This window comes from Tenrec ecaudatus, chromosome X (assembly GCF_050624435.1).
Source record: "Tenrec ecaudatus isolate mTenEca1 chromosome X, mTenEca1.hap1, whole genome shotgun sequence".
In the NCBI taxonomy this organism is placed as follows: domain Eukaryota; kingdom Metazoa; phylum Chordata; class Mammalia; order Afrosoricida; family Tenrecidae; genus Tenrec; species Tenrec ecaudatus.
This window is the reverse complement of record NC_134548.1, coordinates 70,673,390-70,699,804: the sequence shown is the minus strand read 5'-3', so window position 1 is coordinate 70,699,804 and position 26,415 is coordinate 70,673,390.

Below are 26,415 nucleotides of genomic sequence, written 5' to 3'. Positions count from 1 at the left end.
GTCCAAGTGCCCGTTAGTTAACCTAGATAGTCCAAGTGCCCACTAGGGGACGTACATAGTCCAAGTGCCCGCTAGGTAACCAAGATAGTCCAAATGCTCGCTAGGGTATGTACATAGTCCCAGTGCCGGCTAGGAAACCTAGATAGTCCAAGTGCCCGCTAGTTAACCTACAAAGTACAAGGGCCCGCTAGTTGACCTAGATAGTCCAAGTGCCCGCTAGTTTACCAGGATAGTCCAAGTGCCCGCTAGTTAACCTAAGTAGTCCAAATGTCCGATAGGGATCCTACATAGTCCAAGTGCCCGCTAGGTAACCTACATAGTCCAAGAGCCCGTTCATTAACCTAGATAGTCAAAGTGCCCGCTAGGTAACCTAGACAGTCCAAGTGCCAGTTAGGTTACCTACATAGTCCAAATGCCCATTCGTTAACCTAGTTAGTCCAAGTGCCTGCTAGGTTACCTAGACAGTCCAAGTGCCCGCTAGTTAACCTACATAGTCCAAGTGCCCGCTATGCAACATACATAGTCCAAGTGCCCGTTAGTTAACCTAGATAGTCCAAGTACCCACTAGGGGACGTACATAGTCCATGGGTCCGCTAGTTAACCTACACAGTCCATGGTCCGTTAGTTAACCTAGATAGTCCATGTGCCCGCTAGTTAACCTACATAGTCCATGGTCCGTTAGTTAACCTAGATAGTCCATGTGCCCGCTAGTTAACCTACATAGTACAAGGGCCCGGTAGTTGACCTAGATAGTCCAAGTGCCTGCTAGTTAACCTAGATAGTCAAAGTGCCCGCTAGTTAACCTAAGTAGTACAAATTTCCGATAGGGATCCTACATAGTCCAAGTGCCCGCTAGTTAACCTACATAGTCCAAGTCCCTGCTAGGTAACCTAGACAGTCCAAGTGACCAATAGGTTACCTACATAGTTCAAGTGCCCGTTCGTTAACCTACATAGTTCAAGTGCCCGCTAGGTAAGTTATATAGCCCAAGTGCCCGCTAGGAAACGTACATAGTCCAAATGCCCTCTAGGTAACCTAGATAGTCCAAGTGCCCGCTAGTTAACCTACATAGTCCATGTGCCTGCAAGGTAAACTACATAGTCCAAGTCCCCACTAGGTAACATAGACAGTCCAATGCCCGCTAGTTAACTTAGACAGTCCAAGTACCCGATAGGGAACCTACATAGTCCAAGTGCCCGCTAGGGAATCTACATAGTCCAAGTGCTCGCTAGGTAAAATACATAGTCCAAGTGCCCACTAGGTAACCTAGACAGTCCAATTGCCCGCTAGTTAACTAGACAGTCCAAGTTCCCGATTGGAACCTACATAGTCCAAGTGCCCGCTGGGAACCTACATAGTCCAAGTGCTCGCTAGGCAACCTACGTAGTCCAAGTGCCCGTTAGTTAACCTAGATAGTCAAAGTGCCTGCTAGGTAACCTATATAGTCCAAGTGCCCGCTAGGGAACCTACATAGTCCAAGTGCCCGCTAGGTAAACTAGATAGTCCAATTGCCCGTTAGCTAACCTTGATAGTCGAAGTGTCCGCTAGTTAACCTACATAGTCCAAGTGCCCGTTCGTTAACCTAGATAGGCCAAGTGCCCGCTAGGTACCCTAAGTAGTCCAAATGTCCGATAGGGATCCTACATAGTCCAAGTGCCCGCTAGGTAACCTACATAGTCCAAGAGCCCGTTCGTTAACCTAGATAGGCCAAGTGCCCACTGGTAACCTACATAGTCTTAGGGCTCGCTAGGTAACCTTGATAGTCCAAGTGCCTTCTAGTTAACCTACATAGTCCAAGTGCCCGCTAGGTAACCTACATAGTCCAAGTGCCCACTAGGTAACCTAAATAATCCAAATGCCCGCTAGGGAAACTACATATTCCAAGTGCCCGCGTGTAAACCTAGATAGTCCAAGGGCCCGCTAGTTAATCTAGATTATCCAAGTGCCCGCTAGTTAACTTAGATCGACCAAGTGCCCGCTAGTAAACCTAGATAATCCAAGTACCCGATAGTTAACCTACATAGTCCAAGGGCCCTCTAGTTAAGCTAGATAGTCCAAGTGCCCGCTAGGGGACGTACATAGTCCAAGTGCTCGCTAGGCAACCTACATAGTCCAAGTGCCCGCTAGGTAACCTACATAGTCCAATGGCCCGTTAGCTAACCTAGATAGTCGAAGTGTCCGCTAGTTAACCTACGTAGTCCAAGTGCCCGTTCGTTAACCTAGATAGTCCAAGTGCCCGCTGGTAACCTACATAGTCCAAGGGCCCACTAGGTAACCTAAATAATCCAAATGCCCGCTAGGGAAACTACATAGTCCAAGTGCCCGTTAGTTAACCTAGATAGTCCAAGTGCCCACTAGGGGACGTACATAGTCCAAGTGCCCGCTAGGTAACCTAGATAGTCCACATGCTCGCTAGGGTATGTACATAGTCCGAGTGCCGGCTAGGAAACCTAGATAGTCCAAGTGCCCGCTAGTTAACCTACATAGTACAAGGGCCCGCTAGTTGACCTAGATAGTCCAAGTGCCCGCTAGTTTACCTAGATAGTCCAAGTGCCCGCTAGTTAACCTAAGTAGTCCAAATGTCCGATAATGATCCTACATAGTCCAAGTGCCCGCTAGGTAACCTACATAGTCCAAGTGCCCGTTCGTTAACCTAGATAGTCCAAGTGCCTGCTAGGTTACCTAGACAGTCCAAGTGCCCGCTAGTTAACCTACATAGTCCAAATGCCCGCTATGCAACATACATAGTCCAAGTGCCCGTTAGTTAACCTAGATAGTCCAAGTGCCCACTAGGGGACGTACATAGTCCAAGTGCCCGCTAGGTAACCTACATAGTCCAAGTTCCCGATGGTAACCTAAATAGTCCAAATGCCCGCTAGGGAAACTACATAGTCCAAGTGCCTGCTAGTTAACCTAGATAGTCCAAGTGCCTGCTAGTAAACCCTCATAATCCGTGGGCCCGCTAGTTAACCTACATAGTGCAAGGGCCCGCTAGTTAACATACATAGTCCACGTGCCCACTAGTTAACCTAGATAGTCCAAGTGCCCGCTAGGGATCCTTCATAATCCAAGTGCCTTCTAGGTAACCTAGATAGTCCAAGTGCCCGCTAGTTAACCTAGATAGTCCTAGTGCCCGTTAGTTAACCTAGATAGTCCAAGTGCCCACTAGGGGACGTACATAGTCCAAGGTCCCGCTAGTTAACCTACACAGTCCATGGTCCGTTAGTTAACCTAGATAGTCCATGTGCCCGCTAGTTAACCTACATAGTCCATGGTCCGTTAGTTAACCTAGATAGTCCATGTGCCCGCTAGTTAACCTACATAGTACAAGGGCCCGCTAGTTGATCTAGATAGTCCAAGTGCCTGCTAGTTAACCTAGATAGTCAAAGTGCCCGCTAGTTAACCTAAGTAGTACAAATTTCCGATAGGGATCCTACATAGTCCAAGTGCCCGCTAGTTAACCTACATAGTCCAAGTCCCTGCTAGGTAACCTAGATAGTCCAAGTGACCATTAGGTTACCTACATAGTTCAAGTGCCCGTTCGTTAACCTACATAGTCCACGTGCTCGGTAGGTAAGGTAGATAGCCCAAGTGTCCGCTAGGAAACGTACATAGTCCAAATGCCCTCTAAGTAACATATATAGTCCAAGTGCCCGCTAGTTAACCTACATAGTCCATGTGCCTGCTAGGTAAACTACATAGTCCTAGTCCCACTAGGGAACATAGACAGTCCAATGCCCGCTAGTTAACTTAGACAGTCCAAGTACCCGATAGGGAACCTACATAGTCTAAGTGCCCGCTAGGTAAGGTAGATAGCCCAAGTGCCCGCTAGGAAACGTACATAGTCCAAATGCCCTCTAGGTAACCTAGATAGTCCAAGTGCCCGCTAGTTAACCTACATAGTCCATGTGCCTGCTAGGTAAACTACATAGTCCAAGTCCCCACTAGGGAACATAGACAGACCAATGCCCGCTAGTTAACTTAGACAGTCCAAGTACCCGATAGGGAACCTACATAGTCCAAGTGCCCGCTAGGAAATCTGCATAGTCCAAGTGCTCGCTAGGTAAACTACATAGTCCAAGTGCCCACTAGGTAACCTAGACAGTCCAATTGCCCGCTAGTTAACCTAGACAGTCCAAGTACCCGATTGGAACCTACATAGTCCAGTGCCCGCTGGGAACCTACATAGTACAAGTGCTCGCTAGGCAACCTACATAGTCCAAGTGCCCGTTAGTTAACCTAGATAGTCAAAGTGCCTGCTAGGTAACCTATATAGTCCAAGTGCCCGCTAGGGAACCTACATAGTCCAAGTGCCCGCTCGGTAACGTAGATAGTCCAATTGCCCGTTAGCTAACCTAGATAGTCGAAGTGTCCTCTAGTTAACCTACATAGTCCAAGTGCCCGTTCGTTAACCTAGATACTCCAAGTGCCCGCTAGGTAACCTAGACAGTCCAAGTGCCTGCTAGGTTACCTACATAGTCCAAGTGCACGTTCGTTAACCTAGATAGTCCAAGTGCCCGCTGGTAACCTACATAGTCCAAGGGCCTGCTAGGTAACCTTGATAGTCCAAGTGCCTTCTAATTAACCTACATAGTCGAAGTGCCCGCTAGGTAACCTACATAGTCCAAGTGCCCACTAGGTAACCTAAATAATCCAAATGCCCGCTAGGGAAACGACATAGTCCAAGTGCCCGTTAGTTAACCAAGATAGTCCAAGTGCCCACTAGGGGACATACATAGTCCAAGTGCCCGCTAGGTAACCTAGATAGTCCAAGTGCGCGCTAGGGTATGTACATAGTCCGAGTGACGGCTAGGAAACCTAGATAGTCCAAGTGCCCGCTAGTTAACCTACATAGTCCAAGGGCCCGCTAGTTAACCTACATAGTCCAAGGTCCGCTAGTTAACCTAGATAGTCCAAGTGCCCGCTAGTTAACCTACATAGTACAAGGGCCCGCTGGTTGACCTAGATAGTCCAAGTGCCCGCTAGTTAACCTAAGTAGTCCAAATGTCCGATAGGGATCCTACATAGTCCATGTGCCCGCTAGGTAACCTACAGGGTCCAAGTGCCCGTTCGTTAACCTAGATAGTCAAATTGCCCGCTATGTAACCTAGACAGTCCAAGTGCCCATTCGTTAACCTACATAGTCCAAGTGCCTGCTAGGTTACATAGATAGCTCAAGTGCCCGCTAGGAAAAGTACATAGTCCAAGTGCCCTCTAGGTAACCTAGATAGTCCAAGTGCCCTCTAGTAAACCTACATAGTCCAAGTGCCTGCTAGGTAAACTACATAGTCCAAGTGCCCACTAGGTAACCTAGAGAGTCCAATTGCCCGCTAGTTAACCTAGACAGTCCAAGTACCCGTTAGGGAACCTACATAGTCCAAGTGCCCGCTAGGGAACCTACATAGTCCAAGTGATCGCTAGGCAACGTACATAGTCCAAGTGCCCGTTAGTTAACCTAGATAGTCAAAGTGCCTGCTAGGTAACCTAAATAGTCCAATTGCCCGCTAGGGAACCTACGTATTCCAAGTGACTGCTAGGTAACCTACATAGTCCAAGTGCCCGCTAGGTAACCTAAGTAATCCAAATGCCCGCTAGGGAAACTACATAGTCCAAGTGCCCGCTAGTTAACCTAGATAGTCCAAGTGCCCGTTAGTTAACCTAGGTAGTCCAAGGGCCCGCTAGTTAATCTAGATAGTCCAAGTGTCCGCTAGTTAACCTAGATAGTCCAAGTGCCGGCTATTTAACCTAGATCGTCCAAGTGCCCGCTAGTTAACCTAGATAATCCAAGTGCCCGCTAGTTGACCTACATAGTCCTAGGGCCCTCTAGTTAACCTAGATAGTCCAAGTGCCCGCTAGGGTTCGTACATATTCCAAGTGCCCGCTAGGTAGCCTAGATAGTCCAAGTGCCCGCTAGGGTATGTACATAGTTCAAGTGCCCGCTAGGTAACTTAGATTGTCCAAGTGTCCGCTAGGTAACCTAGATAGTCCAAGGTCCTACTAGTTAACCTACATAGTCCAATGCCCGATAGGGAACCTACACAGTCCAAGTGCCCGCTGAGGAACCTACATATTCCAAGTGCCCGTTAGGGAACCTAGATAGTCCAAGTGCCCATAGGGAACTTATATAGTCCAAGTGCCCGCTAGGGAACCTACATAGTCAAAGTGCCCGCTAGGGAACCTGCATTGTGCAAGTGCCCGCTAGTTAACCTAGATAGTCCAAGTGCCTGCTAGTTAATCTACATAGTCCAAGGTCAGCTAGTTAACCTAGATAGTCCAAGTGCCCGCTAGTTAACCTACATAGTCCAAGGTCAGCTAGATAGTCCAAGAACCCGCTAGTTAACCTAGATAGTCCAATTTCCCGCTAGTTAACCTACATAGTTCAAGGGCCCGCTAGTTAACCTAGATAGTCAAAGTGCCCGCTAGGTAACCTAGACAGTCCAAGTGCCCGCTAGTTTACCTACATAGTCCAAGTGCCCGTTCGTTAACCAAGATAGTCCAAGTGCCCGCTAGGTTACCTAGACAGTCCAAGAGCCCGCTAGTTAACCTACATAGTCCAAGTGCCCGATAGGGAACCTACATAATCCAAGTGCCCGCTAGGGAACCTACATAGTCCAAGTGCCCGCTAGGCAACCTACATAGTCCAAGTGCCCGCTAGGTAACGTACATAGTCCAAGTTCTCGATGGTAACCTAAATAGTCCAAATGCCCGCTAGGGAAACTACATAGTCCAAGTGCCTGCTAGTTAACCTAGATAGTCCAAGTGCCTGCTAGTAAACCTACATAAACCATGGGCCCGCTAGTTAACCTACATAGTGCAAGGGCCCGCTAGTTAACCTAGATCGTGCAAGTGTTCGCTAGTTAACCTATATAGTCCACGTGCCCGCTAGGGAACCTACATAGTCCAAGTGCCCGCTAGGCAGCCTACATAGTCCAAGTGCCCGTTAGTTAAACTAGATTGTCCAAGTGCCCACTAGGGGACGAACATAGTCCAAGTGCCCGCTAGTTAACCTACATAGTCCAAGGTCCGTTAGTTAACCTAGATAGTCCAAGTGCCCGCTAATTAACCTACATAGTACAAGGGCCTGATAGTTGACCTAGATAGTCCAAGTGCCTGGTAGTTAACCTAGATAGTCAAAGTGCCCGCTAGTTAACCTAAGTAGTACAAATGTCCGATAGGGATCCTACATAGTCCAAGTGCCCGCTAGTTAACCTACATAGTCCAAGTCCCCGCTAGGTAACCTAGACAGTCCAAGTGACCATTAGGTTACCTACATAGTCCAAGTGCCCGTTCGTTAACCTACATAGTCCAAGAGCCCGCTAGGTAACGTAGATAGCCCAAGTGCCCGCTAGGGAACGTACATAGTCCAGGTGCCCTCTAGGTAACCTAGATAGTCCAAGTGCCCGCTAGTTAACCTACATAGTCCAAGTGCCTGCTAGGTAAACTACATAGTCCAAGTGCCCACTTGTTAACCTAGACAGTCCAATTGCCAGCTAGTTAACCTAGACAGTCCAAGTACCCGATAGGAAACCTACATACTCTGAGTGCCCGCTAGGGAACCTACATAGTCCAAGTGCTCGCTAGGCAACCTACATAGTCCAAGTGCCCGTTAGTTAACCTAGATAGTCAAAGTGCCTGCTAGGTAATCTAAATTGTCCATGTGCCCCCTAGGGAACCTACATAGTCCAAGTGCCCGCTAGGTAACCTAGATAGTCCAATTGCCCGTTAGCTAACCTAGATAGTCGAAGTGTCCGATAGTTAACCTACATAGTCCAAGTGCCCGTTCGTTAGCCTAGATAGGCCAAGTGCCCACTAGGTAACCTAGACAGTACAAGTGCCCGCTAGGTTACCTACATAGTCCAAGTGCACGTTCGTTAACCTAGATAGTCCAAGTGCCCGTGGTAACCTACATAGTCCAAGAGCCCGCTAGGTAACCTTGATAGTCCAAGTGCCTTCTAGTTAACCTACATAGTCCAAGTGCCCGCAAGGTAACAAACATAGTCCAAGTGCCCACTAGGTAACCTAAGTAATCCAAATGCCCGCTAGGGAAACCACATAGTCCATGTGCCCTCTAGTTAACCTAGATAGTCCAAGTGCCCGCTAGTAAACCTAGATAGTCCAAGGGCCCGCTAGTTAATCTAGATGGTCCAAGTGCCCGCTACTTAACCTAGTTAGTCGAAGTGCCCGCTAGTTAACCTAGATAGTCCAAGGGCCCGCAAGTTAATCTACATAGTCCAAGTGCCCGCTAGTTAACCTAGCTAATCCAAGTGCCCACTAGTTAACCTACATAGTCCAAGGCCCTCTATTTAACCTAGATAGTCCAAGTGCCCGCTAGGGTACGTACATAGTCCAAGTGCCCGGTAGGTAACCTAGATAGTCCAAGTGCCCGCTAGGGTATGTACATAGTTCAAGTGCCCGCTAGGTAACCTAGATTGTCCAAGTGCCGGCTAGTTAACCTACATAGTCCAAGGTCCGCTAGTTAACCTATATAGTCCAAGTGTCCGCTAGTTAACCTACATAGTCCAAGTGCCCGCTAGTTAACCTAAATAGTCCAAATGTCTGATAGGGATCCTACATAGTCCAAGTGCCCGCTAGGTAACCTACATAGTCCAAGTGCTCGTTCGATAACATAGATAGTCAAAGTGCCCGCTAGGTAACCTAGACAGTCCAAGTGCCCGCTAGGTTACCTACATAGTCCAAGTGCTCGTTCGTTAACCTAGATAGTCCAAGTGCCTGCTAGGTTACCTAGACAGTCCAAGTGCCCGCTAGTTAACCTACATAGTCCAAGTACCCGATAGGGAACCTAAATAGTCCAAGTGCCCGCTAGGCAACCTACATAGTCCAAGTGCCCGTTAGTTAACCTAGATAGTCCAAGTGCCCACTAGGGAACGTTCATAGTCCAAGTGCCTGCTAGGTAAACTACATAGTCCAAGTTCCCGATGGTAACCTAAATAGTCCAAATGCCCTCTAGGGAAACTACATAATCCAAGTGCCTGCTAGTTAACCTAGATAGTCCAAGTGCCTGCTAGTAAACCTACTAATTCATGGGCCCGCTAGTTAACCTACATAGTGCAATGGTCCGCTAGTTAACCTAGATCATGCAAGTGTCCGCTAGTTAACCTACATAGTCTACGTGCCTGCTAGTTAACCTAGATAGTCCAAGTGCCCGTTAGTTAACCTAGATAGTCCAAGTGCCCACTAGGGGACGTACATAGTCCAAGGGCCCTCTAGTTAACCTACATAGTCCAACGTCCGTTAGTTAACTTAGATAGTCCAAGTGCCCGCTAGTTAACCTACATAGTACAAGGGCCCGCTAGTTGACCTAGATAGTCCAAGTGCCCGCTAGTTAACCTAGATAGTCAAAGTGCCCGCTAGTTAACCTAAGTAGTACAAATGTCAGATAGGGATCCTACATAGTCCAAGTGCCCGCTAGTTAACCTACATAGTCCAAGTCCCTGCTAGGTAACCTAGAATGTCCAAGTGACAATTAGGTTACCTACATAGTCCAAGTGCCCGTTCGTTAACCTACATAGTCCAAGTGCCCGCTAGGTAACGTAGATAGCCCAGGTGTCCGCTAGGAAACGTACATAGTCCAAGTGCCCTCTAGGTAACCTAGATAGTCCAAGTGCCCGCTAGTTAACCTACATAGTCCAAGTGCCTGCTAGGTAAACTACATAGTCCAAGTGCCCGCTAGGCAACCTACATAGTCCAAGTGCCCGTTAGTTATCCTAGATAGTCCAAGTGCCAACTAGGGGACGTACATAGTCCAAGTGCCCGCTAGGTAACCTACATAGTCCAAGTGCCCACTAGGTAACCTAAATAATCCAAATGCCCGCTAGGGAAACTACATAGTCCAAGTGCCCGTTAGTTAACCTAGATAGTCAAAGTGCCTGCTAAGTAACCTATATAGTCCAAGTGCCCACTAGGTAACCTAGACAGTCCAAGTGCCCGCTAGGTTACCTACATAGTCCAAGTGCACGTTCGTTAACATAGATAGTCCAAGTGCCCGCTGGTAACCTACATAGTACAAGGGCCCGCTAGGTAACCTTGATAGTCCAAGTGCCTTCTAGTTAACCTACATAGTCCAAGTGCCCGCTAGGTAACCTACATAGTCCAAGTGCCCACTAGGTAACCTAAATAATCCAAATGCCCGCTAGGGAAACTACATAGTCCAAGTGCCCGCTAGTTAACCTAGATAGTCCAAGTGCACGCTAGTAAACCTAGATAGTCCAAGGGCCCGCTAGTTAATCTAGATTGTCCAAGTGCCCGCTAGTTAACCTATATCGTCCAAGTGCCCGGTAGTAAACCTAGATAGTCCAAGTGCCCGATAGTTAACCTACATAGTCCAAGGGCCCTCTAGTTAAGCTAGATAGTCCAAGTGCCCGCTAGGGGACGTACATAGTCCAAGTGCTCGCTAGGCAACCTACATAGTCCAAGTGCCCGCTAGGTAACCTACATAGTCCAATTGCCCGTTAGCTAACCTAGATAGTCGAAGTGTCCGCTAGTTAACCTACGTAGTCCAAGTGCCCGTTCGTTAACCTAGATAGTCCAAGTGCCCGCTGGTAACCTACATAGTCCAAGGGCCCGCTAGGTAACCTTGATAGTCCAAGTGACTTCTAGTTAACCTACATAGTCCAAGTGCCTGCTAGGTAACCTACATAGTCCAAGTGCCCACTAGGTAACCTAAATAATCCAAATGCCCGCTAGGGAAACTACATAGTCCAAGTGCCCGTTAGTTAACCTAGATAGTCCAAGTGCCCACTAGGGGACGTACATAGTCCAAGTGCCCGCTAGGTAACCTAGATAGTCCACATGCTCGCTAGGGTATGTACATAGTCCGAGTGCCGGCTAGGAAACCTAGATAATCCAAGTGCCCGCTAGTTAACCTACATAGTACAAGGGCCCGCTAGTTGACCTAGATAGTCCAAGTGCCCGCTAGTTTACCTAGATAGTCCAAGTGCCCGCTAGTTAACCTAAGTAGTCCAAATGTCCGATAATGATCCTACATAGTCCAAGTGCCCGCTAGGTAACCTACATAGTCCAAGTTCCCGTTCGTTAACCTAGATAGTCCAAGTGCCTGCTAGGTTACCTAGACAGTCCAAGTGCCCGCTAGTTAACCTACATAGTCCAAATGCCCGCTATGCAACATACATAGTCCAAGTGCCCGTTAGTTAACCTAGATAGTCCAAGTGCCCACTAGGGGACGTACATAGTCCAAGTGCCCGCTAGGTAACCTACATAGTCCAAGTTCCCGATGGTAACCTAAATAGTCCAAATGCCCGCTAGGGAAACTACATAGTCCAAGTGCCTGCTAGTTAACCTAGATAGTCCAAGTGCCTGCTAGTAAACCCTCATAATCCGTGGGCCCGCTAGTTAACCTACATAGTGCAAGGGCCCGCTAGTTAACATACATAGTCCACGTGCCCACTAGTTAACCTAGATAGTCCAAGTGCCCGCTAGGGATCCTTCATAATCCAAGTGCCTTCTAGGTAACCTAGATAGTCCAAGTGCCCGCTAGTTAACCTAGATAGTCCTAGTGCCCGTTAGTTAACCTAGATAGTCCAAGTGCCCACTAGGGGACTTACATAGTCCAAGGTCCCGCTAGTTAACCTACACAGTCCATGGTCCGTTAGTTAACCTAGATAGTCCATGTGCCCGCTAGTTAACCTACATAGTCCATGGTCCGTTAGTTAACCTAGATAGTCCATGTGCCCGCTAGTTAACCTACATAGTACAAGGGCCCGCTAGTTGATCTAGATAGTCCAAGTGCCTGCTAGTTAACCTAGATAGTCAAAGTGCCCGCTAGTTAACCTAAGTAGTACAAATTTCCGATAGGGATCCTACATAGTCCAAGTGCCCGCTAGTTAACCTACATAGTCCAAGTCCCTGCTAGGTAACCTAGACAGTCCAAGTGACCATTAGGTTACCTACATAGTTCAAGTGCCCGTTCGTTAACCTACATAGTCCACGTGCTCGGTAGGTAAGGTAGATAGCCCAAGTGTCCGCTAGGAAACGTACATAGTCCAAATGCCCTCTAAGTAACATATATAGTCCAAGTGCCCGCTAGTTAACCTACATAGTCCATGTGCCTGCTAGGTAAACTACATAGTCCTAGTCCCACTAGGGAACATAGACAGTCCAATGCCCGCTAGTTAACTTAGACAGTCCAAGTACCCGATAGGGAACCTACATAGTCTAAGTGCCCGCTAGGTAAGGTAGATAGCCCAAGTGCCCGCTAGGAAACGTACATAGTCCAAATGCCCTCTAGGTAACCTAGATAGTCCAAGTGCCCGCTAGTTAACCTACATAGTCCATGTGCCTGCTAGGTAAACTACATAGTCCAAGTCCCCACTAGGGAACATAGACAGACCAATGCCCGCTAGTTAACTTAGACAGTCCAAGTACCCGATAGGGAACCTACATAGTCCAAGTGCCCGCTAGGAAATCTGCATAGTCCAAGTGCTCGCTAGGTAAACTACATAGTCCAAGTGCCCACTAGGTAACCTAGACAGTCCAATTGCCCGCTAGTTAACCTAGACAGTCCAAGTACCCGATTGGAACCTACATAGTCCAGTGCCCGCTGGGAACCTACATAGTACAAGTGCTCGCTAGGCAACCTACATAGTCCAAGTGCCCGTTAGTTAACCTAGATAGTCAAAGTGCCGGCTAGGTAACCTATATAGTCCAAGTGCCTGCTAGGGAACCTACATAGTCCAAGTGCCCGCTCGGTAACCTAGATAGTCCAATTGCCCGTTAGCTAACCTAGATAGTCGAAGTGTCCTCTAGTTAACCTACATAGTCCAAGTGCCCGTTCGTTAACCTAGATACGCCAAGTGCCCGCTAGGTAACCTAGACAGTCCAAGTGCCTGCTAGGTTACCTACATAGTCCAAGTGCACGTTCGTTAACCTAGATAGTCCAAGTGCCCGCTGGTAACCTACATAGTCCAAGGGCCTGCTAGGTAACCTTGATAGTCCAAGTGCCTTCTAATTAACCTACATAGTCGAAGTGCCCGCTAGGTAACCTACATAGTCCAAGTGCCCACTAGGTAACCTAAATAATCCAAATGCCCGCTAGGGAAACGACATAGTCCAAGTGCCCGTTAGTTAACCAAGATAGTCCAAGTGCCCACTAGGGGACATACATAGTCCAAGTGCCCGCTAGGTAACCTAGATAGTCCAAGTGCGCGCTAGGGTATGTACATAGTCCGAGTGACGGCTAGGAAACCTAGATAGTCCAAGTGCCCGCTAGTTAACCTACATAGTCCAAGGGCCCGCTAGTTAACCTACATAGTCCAAGGTCCGCTAGTTAACCTAGATAGTCCAAGTGCCCGCTAGTTAACCTACATAGTACAAGGGCCCGCTGGTTGACCTAGATAGTCCAAGTGCCCGCTAGTTAACCTAAGTAGTCCAAATGTCCGATAGGGATCCTACATAGTCCATGTGCCCGCTAGGTAACCTACAGGGTCCAAGTGCCCGTTCGTTAACCTAGATAGTCAAATTGCCCGCTATGTAACCTAGACAGTCCAAGTGCCCATTCGTTAACCTACATAGTCCAAGTGCCTGCTAGGTTACATAGAGAGCTCAAGTGCCCGCTAGGAAAAGTACATAGTCCAAGTGCCCTCTAGGTAACCTAGATAGTCCAAGTGCCCTCTAGTAAACCTACATAGTCCAAGTGCCTGCTAGGTAAACTACATAGTCCAAGTGCCCACTAGGTAACCTAGAGAGTCCATTTGCCCGCTAGTTAACCTAGACAGTCCAAGTACCCGTTAGGGAACCTACATAGTCCAAGTGCCCGCTAGGGAACCTACATAGTCCAAGTGATCGCTAGGCAACGTACATAGTCCAAGTGCCCGTTAGTTAACCTAGATAGTCAAAGTGCCTGCTAGGTAACCTAAATAGTCCAATTGCCCGCTAGGGAACCTACGTAGTCCAAGTGACTGCTAGGTAACCTACATAGTCCAAGTGCCCGCTAGGTAACCTAAGTAATCCAAATGCCCGCTAGGGAAACTACATAGTCCAAGTGCCCGCTAGTTAACCTAGATAGTCCAAGTGCCCGTTAGTTAACCTAGGTAGTCCAAGGGCCCGCTAGTTAATCTAGATAGTCCAAGTGTCCGCTAGTTAACCTAGATAATCCAAGTGCCGGCTATTTAACCTAGATCGTCCAAGTGCCCGCTAGTTAACCTAGATAATCCAAGTGCCCGCTAGTTGACCTACATAGTCCAAGGGCCCTCTAGTTAACCTAGATAGTCCAAGTGCCCGCTAGGGTTCGTACATATTCCAAGTGCCCGCTAGGTAGCCTAGATAGTCCAAGTGCCCGCTAGGGTATGTACATAGTTCAAGTGCCCGCTAGGTAACTTAGATTGTCCAAGTGTCCGCTAGGTAACCTAGATAGTCCAAGGTCCTACTAGTTAACCTACATAGTCCAATGCCCGATAGGGAACCTACACAGTCCAAGTGCCCGCTGAGGAACCTACATATTCCAAGTGCCCGTTAGGGAATCTAGATAGTCCAAGTGCCCATAGGGAACTTATATAGTCCAAGTGCCCACTAGGGAACCTACATAGTCAAAGTGCCCGCTAGGGAACCTGCATTGTGCAAGTGCCCGCTAGTTAACCTAGATAGTCCAAGTGCCTGCTAGTTAATCTACATAGTCCAAGGTCAGCTAGTTAACCTAGATAGTCCAAGTGCCCGCTAGTTAACCTACATAGTCCAAGGTCAGCTAGATAGTCCAAGAACCCGCTAGTTAACCTAGATAGTCCAATTTCCCGCTAGTTAACCTACATAGTTCAAGGGCCCGCTAGTTAACCTAGATAGTCAAAGTGCCCGCTAGGTAACCTAGACAGTCCAAGTGCCCGCTAGTTTACCTACATAGTCCAAGTGCCCGTTCGTTAACCTAGATAGTCCAAGTGCCCGCTAGGTTACCTAGACAGTCCAAGAGCCCGCTAGTTAACCTACATAGTCCAAGTGCCCGATAGGGAACCTACATAATCCAAGTGCCCGCTAGGGAACCTACATAGTCCAAGTGCCCGCTAGGCAACCTACATAGTCCAAGTGCCCGCTAGGTAACGTACATAGTCCAAGTTCTCGATGGTAACCTAAATAGTCCAAATGCCCGCTAGGGAAACTACATAGTCCAAGTGCCTGCTAGTTAACCTAGATAGTCCAAGTGCCTGCTAGTAAACCTACATAAACCATGGGCCCGCTAGTTAACCTACATAGTGCAAGGGCCCGCTAGTTAACCTAGATCGTGCAAGTGTTCGCTAGTTAACCTATATAGTCCACGTGCCCGCTAGGGAACCTACATAGTCCAAGTGCCCGCTAGGCAGCCTACATAGTCCAAGTGCCCGTTAGTTAAACTAGATAGTCCAAGTGCCCACTAGGGGACGAACATAGTCCAAGTGCCCGCTAGTTAACCTACATAGTCCAAGGTCCGTTAGTTAACCTAGATAGTCCAAGTGCCCGCTAATTAACCTACATAGTACAAGGGCCTGATAGTTGACCTAGATAGTCCAAGTGCCTGGTAGTTAACCTAGATAGTCAAAGTGCCCGCTAGTTAACCTAAGTAGTACAAATGTCCGATAGGGATCCTACATAGTCCAAGTGCCCGCTAGTTAACCTACATAGTCCAAGTCCCCGCTAGGTAACCTAGACAGTCCAAGTGACCATTAGGTTACCTACATAGTCCAAGTGCCCGTTCGTTAACCTACATAGTCAAAGAGCCCGCTAGGTAACGTAGATAGCCCAAGTGCCCGCTAGGGAACGTACATAGTCCAGGTGCCCTCTAGGTAACCTAGATAGTCCAAGTGCCCGCTAGTTAACCTACATAGTCCAAGTGCCTGCTAGGTAAACTACATAGTCCAAGTGCCCACTTGTTAACCTAGACAGTCCAATTGCCAGCTAGTTAACCTAGACAGTCCAAGTACCCGATAGGAAACCTACATACTCTGAGTGCCCGCTAGGGAACCTACATAGTCCAAGTGCTCGCTAGGCAACCTACATAGTCCAAGTGCCCGTTAGTTAACCTAGATAGTCAAAGTGCCTGCTAGGTAATCTAAATTGTCCATGTGCCCCCTAGGGAACCTACATAGTCCAAGTGCCCGCTAGGTAACCTAGATAGTCCAATTGCCCGTTAGCTAACCTAGATAGTCGAAGTGTCCGATAGTTAACCTACATAGTCCAAGTGCCCGTTCGTTAGCCTAGATAGGCCAAGTGCCCACTAGGTAACCTAGACAGTACAAGTGCCCGCTAGGTTACCTACATAGTCCAAGTGCACGTTCGTTAACCTAGATAGTCCAAGTGCCCGTGGTAACCTACATAGTCCAAGAGCCCGCTAGGTAACCTTGATAGTCCAAGTGCCTTCTAGTTAACCTACATAGTCCAAGTGCCCGCAAGGTAACAAACATAGTCCAAGTGCCCACTAGGTAACCTAAGTAATCCAAATGCCCGCTAGGGAAACCACATAGTCCATGTGCCCGCTAGTTAACCTAGATAGTCCAAGTGCCCGCTAGTAAACCTAGATAGTCCAAGGGCCCGCTAGTTAATCTAGATGGTCCAAGTGCCCGCTACTTAACCTAGTTAGTCGAAGTGCCCGCTAGTTAACCTAGATAGTCCAAGGGCCCGCAAGTTAATCTACATAGTCCAAGTGCCCGCTAGTTAACCTAGCTAATCCAAGTGCCCACTAGTTAACCTACATAGTCCAAGGCCCTCTAGTTAACCTAGATAGTCCAAGTGCCCGCTAGGGTACGTACATAGTCCAAGTGCCCGCTAGGTAACCTAGATAGTCCAAGTGCCCGCTAGGGTATGTACATAGTTCAAGTGCCCGCTAGGTAACCTAGATTGTCCAAGTGCCGGCTAGTTAACCTACATAGTCCAAGGTCCGCTAGTTAACCTATATAGTCCAAGTGTCCGCTAGTTAACCTACATAGTCCAAGTGCCCGCTAGTTAACCTAAATAGTCCAAATGTCTGATAGGGATCCTACATAGTCCAAGTGCCCGCTAGGTAACCTACATAGTCCAAGTGCTCGTTCGATAACATAGATAGTCAAAGTGCCCGCTAGGTAACCTAGACAGTCCAAGTGCCCGCTAGGTTACCTACATAGTCCAAGTGCCCGTTCGTTAACCTAGATAGTCCAAGTGCCTGCTAGGTTACCTAGACAGTCCAAGTGCCCGCTAGTTAACCTACATAGTCCAAGTACCCGATAGGGAACCTAAATAGTCCAAGTGCCCGCTAGGCAACCTACATAGTCCAAGTGCCCGTTAGTTAACCTAGATAGTCCAAGTGCCCACTAGGGAACGTCCATAGTCCAAGTGCCTGCTAGGTAAACTACATAGTCCAAGTTCCCGATGGTAACCTAAATAGTCCAAATGCCCTCTAGGGAAACTACATAATCCAAGTGCCTGCTAGTTAACCTAGATAGTCCAAGTGCCTGCTAGTAAACCTACTAATTCATGGGCCCGCTAGTTAACCTACATAGTGCAATGGTCCGCTAGTTAACCTAGATCATGCAAGTGTCCGCTAGTTAACCTACATAGTCTACGTGCCTGCTAGTTAACCTAGATAGTCCAAGTGCCCGTTAGTTAACCTAGATAGTCCAAGTGCCCACTAGGGGACGTACATAGTCCAAGGGCCCTCTAGTTAACCTACATAGTCCAACGTCCGTTAGTTAACTTAGATAGTCCAAGTGCCCGCTAGTTAACCTACATAGTACAAGGGCCCGCTAGTTGACCTAGATAGTCCAAGTGCCCGCTAGTTAACCTAGATAGTCAAAGTGCCCGCTAGTTAACCTAAGTAGTACAAATGTCAGATAGGGATCCTACATAGTCCAAGTGCCCGCTAGTTAACCTACATAGTCCAAGTCCCTGCTAGGTAACCTAGAATGTCCAAGTGACAATTAGGTTACCTACATAGTCCAAGTGCCCGTTCGTTAACCTACATAGTCCAAGTGCCCGCTAGGTAACGTAGATAGCCCAGGTGTCCGCTAGGAAACGTACATAGTCCAAGTGCCCTCTAGGTAACCTAGATAGTCCAAGTGCCCGCTAGTTAACCTACATAGTCCAAGTGCCTGCTAGGTAAACTACATAGTCCAAGTGCCCACTAGGTAACCTAGACAGTCCAATACCCGCTAGTTAACCTAGACCCTCCAAGTACCCGATAGGGAACCTACATAGTCCAAGTGCCCGCTATGGAACCTACATAGTCCAAGTGCTCGCTAGGTAAACTAAATAGTTCAAGTGCCCACTAGGTAACCTAGACAGTCCAATTGCCCGCTAGTTAACCTAGACAGTCCAAGTACCCGATAGGGTACCTACATAGTCCAAGTGCCCGCTTGGAACCTACATTGTCCAAGTGCTTGCTAGGCAACCTACATAGTCCAAGTGCCCGTTAGTGAACCTAGATAGTCAAAGTGCCTGCTATGTAACCTATAGAGTCCAAGTGCCCGCTAGGTAACCTAGACAGTCCAAGTGCCCGCTAGTTAACCTTCATAGTCCAAGGGCCCGCTAGTTAACCTACATAGTCCAAGGTCCGCTAGTTAACCTATATAGTCCAAGTGCCCGCTAGTTAACCTACAAAGTCCAAGTGCCCGCTAGTTAACCTAAATAGTCCAAATGTCTGATAGGGATCCTACATAGTCCAAGTGCCCGCTAGGTAACCTACATAGTCCAAGTGCCCGTTCGGTAACCTAGATAGTCAAAGTGCCCGCTAGGTAACCTAGACAGTCCAAGTGCCCGCTACGTTACCAACATAGTCCAAGTGCCCGTTCGTTAACCTAAATAGTCCAAGTGCCTGCTAGGTTACCTAGACAGTCCAAGTGCCCGCTAGTTAACCTACATAGTCCAAGTGCCCGCTAGGCAACCTACATAGTCCAAGTGCCCGTTAGTTAACCTAGATAGTCCAAGTGCCCACTAGGGGACGTCCATAGTCCAAGTGCCCGCTAGGTAACCTACATAGTCCAAGTTCCCGATGGTAACCTAAATAGTCCAAATGCCCTCTAGGGAAACTACATAGTCCAAGTGCCTGCTAGTTAACCTAGATAGTCCAAGTGCCTGCTAGTAAACCTACATAATCCATGGGCCCGCTAGTTAACCTACATAGTGCAATGGTCCGCTAGTTAACCTAGATCATGCAAGTGTCCGCTAGTTAACCTACATAGTCTACGTGCCTGCTAGTTAACCTAGATAGTCCAAGTGCCCGTTAGTTAACCTAGATAGTCCAAGTGCCCACTAGGGGACGTACATAGTCCAAGAGCCCGCTAGTTAACTTGCATAGTCCAAGGTCCGTCAGTTAACCTAGATAGTCCAAGTGCCCGCTAGTTAACCTACATAGTACAAGGGCCCGATAGTTGACCTAGATAGTCCAAGTGCCCGCTAGTTAACCTAGATAGTCAAAGTGCCCGCTAGTTAACCTAAGTAGTACAAATGTCCGATAGGGATCCTACATAGTCCAAGTGCCCGCTAGTTAACCTACATAGTCCAAGTCCCTGCTAGGTAACCTAGACAGTCCAAGTGACCATTAGGTTACCTACATAGTACAAGTGCCCGTTCGTTAACCTACATAGTCCAAGAGCCTGCTAGGTAACCTAGATAGCCCAAGTGCCCGCTAGGAAACGTACATAGTCCAAGTGCCCTCTAGGTAACCTAGATAGTCCAAGTGCCCGCTAGTTAACCTACATAGTCCAAGTGCCTGCTAGGTAAACTACATAGTCCAAGTGCCTGCTAGTTAACCTACATAGTCCAAGTGCCTGCTAGGTAAACTACATAGTCCAAGTGCCCCCTAGGTAACCTAGACAGTCCAATGCCCGCTAGTTAACCTAGACACTCCAAGTACCCGATAGGGAACCTACATACTCTGAGTGCCCGCTAGGGAACCTACATACTCCAAGTGCTCGCTAGGTAAACTACATAGTCCAAGTGCCCACTAGGTAACCTAGACAGTCCAATTGCCCGCTAGTTAACCTAGACAGTCCAAGTACCCGATAGGGTACCTACATAGTCCAAGTGCCCGCTGGGAACCTACATTGTCCAAGTGCTTGCTAGGCAACCTACATAGTCCAAGTGCCCGTTAGTTAACCTAGATAGTCAAAGTGCCTGCTAGGTAACCTAAATAGTCCAAGTGCCCGCTAGGGAACCTACATAGTGCAAGTACCCGCTAGGTAACCTAGATAGTCCAATTGCCCGTTAGCTAACCTAGATAGTCGAAGTGTCCGCTAGTTAACCTACATAGTCCAAGTGCCCGTACATTAACCTAGATAGGCCAAGTGCCCGCTAGGTAACCTAGATAGTCCAAGTGCCCGCTGGTAACCTACATAGTCCAAGGGCCCGCTAGGTAACCTTGATAGTCCAAGTGCCTTCTAGTTAACCTACATAGTCGAAGTGCCCGCTAGGTAACCTACATAGTCCAAGTGCCCACTAGGTAACCTAAATAATCCAAATGCCCGCTAGGGAAACGACATAGTCCAAGTGCCCGTTAGTTAACCTAGATAGTCCAAGTGCCCACTAGGGGGCGTACATAGTCCAAGTGCCCGCTAGGTAACCTAGATAGTCCAAGTACGCGCTAGGGTATGTACATAGTCCGAGTGACGGCTTGGAAACCTAGATAGTCCAAGTGCCCGCTAGTTAACCTACATAGTCCAAGGGCCCGCTAGTTAACCTACATAGTCCAAGGTCCGCTAGTTAACCTAGATAGTCCAAGTGCCCGCTAGTTAACCTACATAGTACAAGGGCCCTCTAGTTGACCTAGATAGTCCAAGTGCCCGCTAGTTTACCTAGATAGTCCAAGTGCCAGCTAGTTAACCTAAGTAGTCCAAATGTCCTATAGGGATCCTACATAGTCCAAGTGCCCGCTAGGTAACCTGCATAGTCCAAGTGCCCGTTCGTTAACCTAGATAGTCAAAGTGCCCGCTAGGTAACCTAGACAGTCCAAGTGCCCGCAAGGTTACCTACGTAGTCCAAGTGCCCGTTCGTTAACCTAGATAGTCCAAGTGCCTGCTAGGTTACCTAGACAGTCCAAGTGCCCGCTAGTTAACCTACATAGTCCAAGTGCCCGCAAGGCAACCTACATAGTCCAAGTGCCCGTTAGTTATCCTAGATAGTCCAAGTGCCAACTAGGGGACGTACATAGTCCAAGTGCCCGCTAGGTAACCTACATAGTCCAAGTGCCCACTAGGTAACCTAAATAATCCAAATGCCCGCTAGGGAAACTACATAGTCCAAGTGCCCGTTAGTTAACCTAGATAGTCAAAGTGCCTGCTAAGTAACCTATATAGTCCAAGTGCCCACTAGGTAACCTAGACAGTCCAAGTGCCCCCTAGGTTACCTACATAGTCCAAGTGCACGTTCGTTAACCTAGATAGTCCAAGTGCCCGCTGGTAACCTACATAGTACAAGGGCCTGCTAGGTAAACTACATAGTCCAAGTGCCCACTTGTTAACCTAGACAGTCCAATTGCCAGCTAGTTAACCTAGACAGTCCAAGTACCCGATAGGAAACCTACATACTCTGAGTGCCCGCTAGGGAACCTACATAGTCCAAGTGCTCGCTAGGCAACCTACATAGTCCAAGTGCCCGTTAGTTAACCTAGATAGTCAAAGTGCCTGCTAGGTAATCTAAATTGTCCATGTGCCCCCTAGGGAACCTACATAGTCCAAGTGCCCGCTAGGTAACCTAGATAGTCCAATTGCCCGTTAGCTAACCTAGATAGTCGAAGTGTCCGATAGTTAACCTACATAGTCCAAGTGCCCGTTCGTTAGCCTAGATAGGCCAAGTGCCCACTAGGTAACCTAGACAGTACAAGTGCCCGCTAGGTTACCTACATAGTCCAAGTGCACGTTCGTTAACCTAGATAGTCCAAGTGCCCGTGGTAACCTACATAGTCCAAGAGCCCGCTAGGTAACCTTGATAGTCCAAGTGCCTTCTAGTTAACCTACATAGTCCAAGTGCCCGCAAGGTAACAAACATAGTCCAAGTGCCCACTAGGTAACCTAAGTAATCCAAATGCCCGCTAGGGAAACCACATAGTCCATGTGCCCGCTAGTTAACCTAGATAGTCCAAGTGCCCGCTAGTAAACCTAGATAGTCCAAGGGCCCGCTAGTTAATCTAGATGGTCCAAGTGCCCGCTACTTAACCTAGTTAGTCGAAGTGCCCGCTAGTTAACCTAGATAGTCCAAGGGCCCGCAAGTTAATCTACATAGTCCAAGTGCCCGCTAGTTAACCTAGCTAATCCAAGTGCCCACTAGTTAACCTACATAGTCCAAGGCCCTCTAGTTAACCTAGATAGTCCAAGTGCCCGCTAGGGTACGTACATAGTCCAAGTGCCCGCTAGGTAACCTAGATAGTCCAAGTGCCCGCTAGGGTATGTACATAGTTCAAGTGCCCGCTAGGTAACCTAGATTGTCCAAGTGCCGGCTAGTTAACCTACATAGTCCAAGGTCCGCTAGTTAACCTATATAGTCCAAGTGTCCGCTAGTTAACCTACATAGTCCAAGTGCCCGCTAGTTAACCTAAATAGTCCAAATGTCTGATAGGGATCCTACATAGTCCAAGTGCCCGCTAGGTAACCTACATAGTCCAAGTGCTCGTTCGATAACATAGATAGTCAAAGTGCCCGCTAGGTAACCTAGACAGTCCAAGTGCCCGCTAGGTTACCTACATAGTCCAAGTGCCCGTTCGTTAACCTAGATAGTCCAAGTGCCTGCTAGGTTACCTAGACAGTCCAAGTGCCCGCTAGTTAACCTACATAGTCCAAGTACCCGATAGGGAACCTAAATAGTCCAAGTGCCCGCTAGGCAACCTACATAGTCCAAGTGCCCGTTAGTTAACCTAGATAGTCCAAGTGCCCACTAGGGAACGTCCATAGTCCAAGTGCCTGCTAGGTAAACTACATAGTCCAAGTTCCCGATGGTAACCTAAATAGTCCAAATGCCCTCTAGGGAAACTACATAATCCAAGTGCCTGCTAGTTAACCTAGATAGTCCAAGTGCCTGCTAGTAAACCTACTAATTCATGGGCCCGCTAGTTAACCTACATAGTGCAATGGTCCGCTAGTTAACCTAGATCATGCAATTGTCCGCTAGTTAACCTACATAGTCTACGTGCCTGCTAGTTAACCTAGATAGTCCAAGTGCCCGTTAGTTAACCTAGATAGTCCAAGTGCCCACTAGGGGACGTACATAGTCCAAGGGCCCTCTAGTTAACCTACATAGTCCAACGTCCGTTAGTTAACTTAGATAGTCCAAGTGCCCGCTAGTTAACCTACATAGTACAAGGGCCCGCTAGTTGACCTAGATAGTCCAAGTGCCCGCTAGTTAACCTAGATAGTCAAAGTGCCCGCTAGTTAACCTAAGTAGTACAAATGTCAGATAGGGATCCTACATAGTCCAAGTGCCCGCTAGTTAACCTACATAGTCCAAGTCCCTGCTAGGTAACCTAGAATGTCCAAGTGACAATTAGGTTACCTACATAGTCCAAGTGCCCGTTCGTTAACCTACATAGTCCAAGTGCCCGCTAGGTAACGTAGATAGCCCAGGTGTCCGCTAGGAAACGTACATAGTCCAAGTGCCCTCTAGGTAACCTAGATAGTCCAAGTGCCCGCTAGTTAACCTACATAGTCCAAGTGCCTGCTAGGTAAACTACATAGTCCAAGTGCCCACTAGGTAACCTAGACAGTCCAATACCCGCTAGTTAACCTAGACCCTCCAAGTACCCGATAGGGAACCTACATAGTCCAAGTGCCCGCTATGGAACCTACATAGTCCAAGTGCTCGCTAGGTAAACTAAATAGTTCAAGTGCCCACTAGGTAACCTAGACAGTCCAATTGCCCGCTAGTTAACCTAGACAGTCCAAGTACCCGATAGGGTACCTACATAGTCCAAGTGCCCGCTTGGAACCTACATTGTCCAAGTGCTTGCTAGGCAACCTACATAGTCCAAGTGCCCGTTAGTTAACCTAGATAGTCAAAGTGCCTGCTATGTAACCTATAGAGTCCAAGTGCCCGCTAGGTAACCTAGACAGTCCAAGTGCCCGCTAGTTAACCTTCATAGTCCAAGGGCCCGCTAGTTAACCTACATAGTCCAAGGTCCGCTAGTTAACCTACATAGTCCAAGTGCCCGCTAGGTAACCTACATAGTCCAAGTGCCCGTTCGGTAACCTAGATAGTCAAAGTGCCCGCTAGGTAACCTAGACAGTCCAAGTGCCCGCTACGTTACCAACATAGTCCAAGTGCCCGTTCGTTAACCTAAATAGTCCAAGTGCCTGCTAGGTTACCTAGACAGTCCAAGTGCCCGCTAGTTAACCTACATAGTCCAAGTGCCCGCTAGGCAACCTACATAGTCCAAGTGCCCGTTAGTTAACCTAGATAGTCCAAGTGCCCACTAGGGGACGTCCATAGTCCAAGTGCCCGCTAGGTAACCTACATAGTCCAAGTTCCCGATGGTAACCTAAATAGTCCAAATGCCCTCTAGGGAAACTACATAGTCCAAGTGCCTGCTAGTTAACCTAGATAGTCCAAGTGCCTGCTAGTAAACCTACATAATCCATGGGCCCGCTAGTTAACCTACATAGTGCAATGGTCCGCTAGTTAACCTAGATCATGCAAGTGTCCGCTAGTTAACCTACATAGTCTACGTGCCTGCTAGTTAACCTAGATAGTCCAAGTGCCCGTTAGTTAACCTAGATAGTCCAAGTGCCCACTAGGGGACGTACATAGTCCAAGAGCCCGCTAGTTAACTTGCATAGTCCAAGGTCCGTCAGTTAACCTAGATAGTCCAAGTGCCCGCTAGTTAACCTACATAGTACAAGGGCCCGATAGTTGACCTAGATAGTCCAAGTGCCCGCTAGTTAACCTAGATAGTCAAAGTGCCCGCTAGTTAACCTAAGTAGTACAAATGTCCGATAGGGATCCTACATAGTCCAAGTGCCCGCTAGTTAACCTACATAGTCCAAGTCCCTGCTAGGTAACCTAGACAGTCCAAGTGACCATTAGGTTACCTACATAGTACAAGTGCCCGTTCGTTAACCTACATAGTCCAAGAGCCTGCTAGGTAACCTAGATAGCCCAAGTGCCCGCTAGGAAACGTACATAGTCCAAGTGCCCTCTAGGTAACCTAGATAGTCCAAGTGCCCGCTAGTTAACCTACATAGTCCAGGTGCCTGCTAGGTAAACTACATAGTCCAAGTGCCTGCTAGTTAACCTACATAGTCCAAGTGCCTGCTAGGTAAACTACATAGTCCAAGTGCCCCCTAGGTAACCTAGACAGTCCAATGCCCGCTAGTTAACCTAGACACTCCAAGTACCCGATAGGGAACCTACATACTCTGAGTGCCCGCTAGGGAACCTACATACTCCAAGTGCTCGCTAGGTAAACTACATAGTCCAAGTGCCCACTAGGTAACCTAGACAGTCCAATTGCCCGCTAGTTAACCTAGACAGTCCAAGTACCCGATAGGGTACCTACATAGTCCAAGTGCCCGCTGGGAACCTACATTGTCCAAGTGCTTGCTAGGCAACCTACATAGTCCAAGTGCCCGTTAGTTAACCTAGATAGTCAAAGTGCCTGCTAGGTAACCTAAATAGTCCAAGTGCCCGCTAGGGAACCTACATAGTGCAAGTACCCGCTAGGTAACCTAGATAGTCCAATTGCCCGTTAGCTAACCTAGATAGTCGAAGTGTCCGCTAGTTAACCTACATAGTCCAAGTGCCCGTACATTAACCTAGATAGGCCAAGTGCCCGCTAGGTAACCTAGATAGTCCAAGTGCCCGCTGGTAACCTACATAGTCCAAGGGCCCGCTAGGTAACCTTGATAGTCCAAGTGCCTTCTAGTTAACCTACATAGTCGAAGTGCCCGCTAGGTAACCTACATAGTCCAAGTGCCCACTAGGTAACCTAAATAATCCAAATGCCCGCTAGGGAAACGACATAGTCCAAGTGCCCGTTAGTTAACCTAGATAGTCCAAGTGCCCACTAGGGGGCGTACATAGTCCAAGTGCCCGCTAGGTAACCTAGATAGTCCAAGTACGCGCTAGGGTATGTACATAGTCCGAGTGACGGCTTGGAAACCTAGATAGTCCAAGTGCCCGCTAGTTAACCTACATAGTCCAAGGGCCCACTAGTTAACCTACATAGTCCAAGGTCCGCTAGTTAACCTAGATAGTCCAAGTGCCCGCTAGTTAACCTACATAGTACAAGGGCCCTCTAGTTGACCTAGATAGTCCAAGTGCCCGCTAGTTTACCTAGATAGTCCAAGTGCCAGCTAGTTAACCTAAGTAGTCCAAATGTCCTATAGGGATCCTACATAGTCCAAGTGCCCGCTAGGTAACCTGCATAGTCCAAGTGCCCGTTCGTTAACCTAGATAGTCAAAGTGCCCGCTAGGTAACCTAGACAGTCCAAGTGCCCGCAAGGTTACCTACGTAGTCCAAGTGCC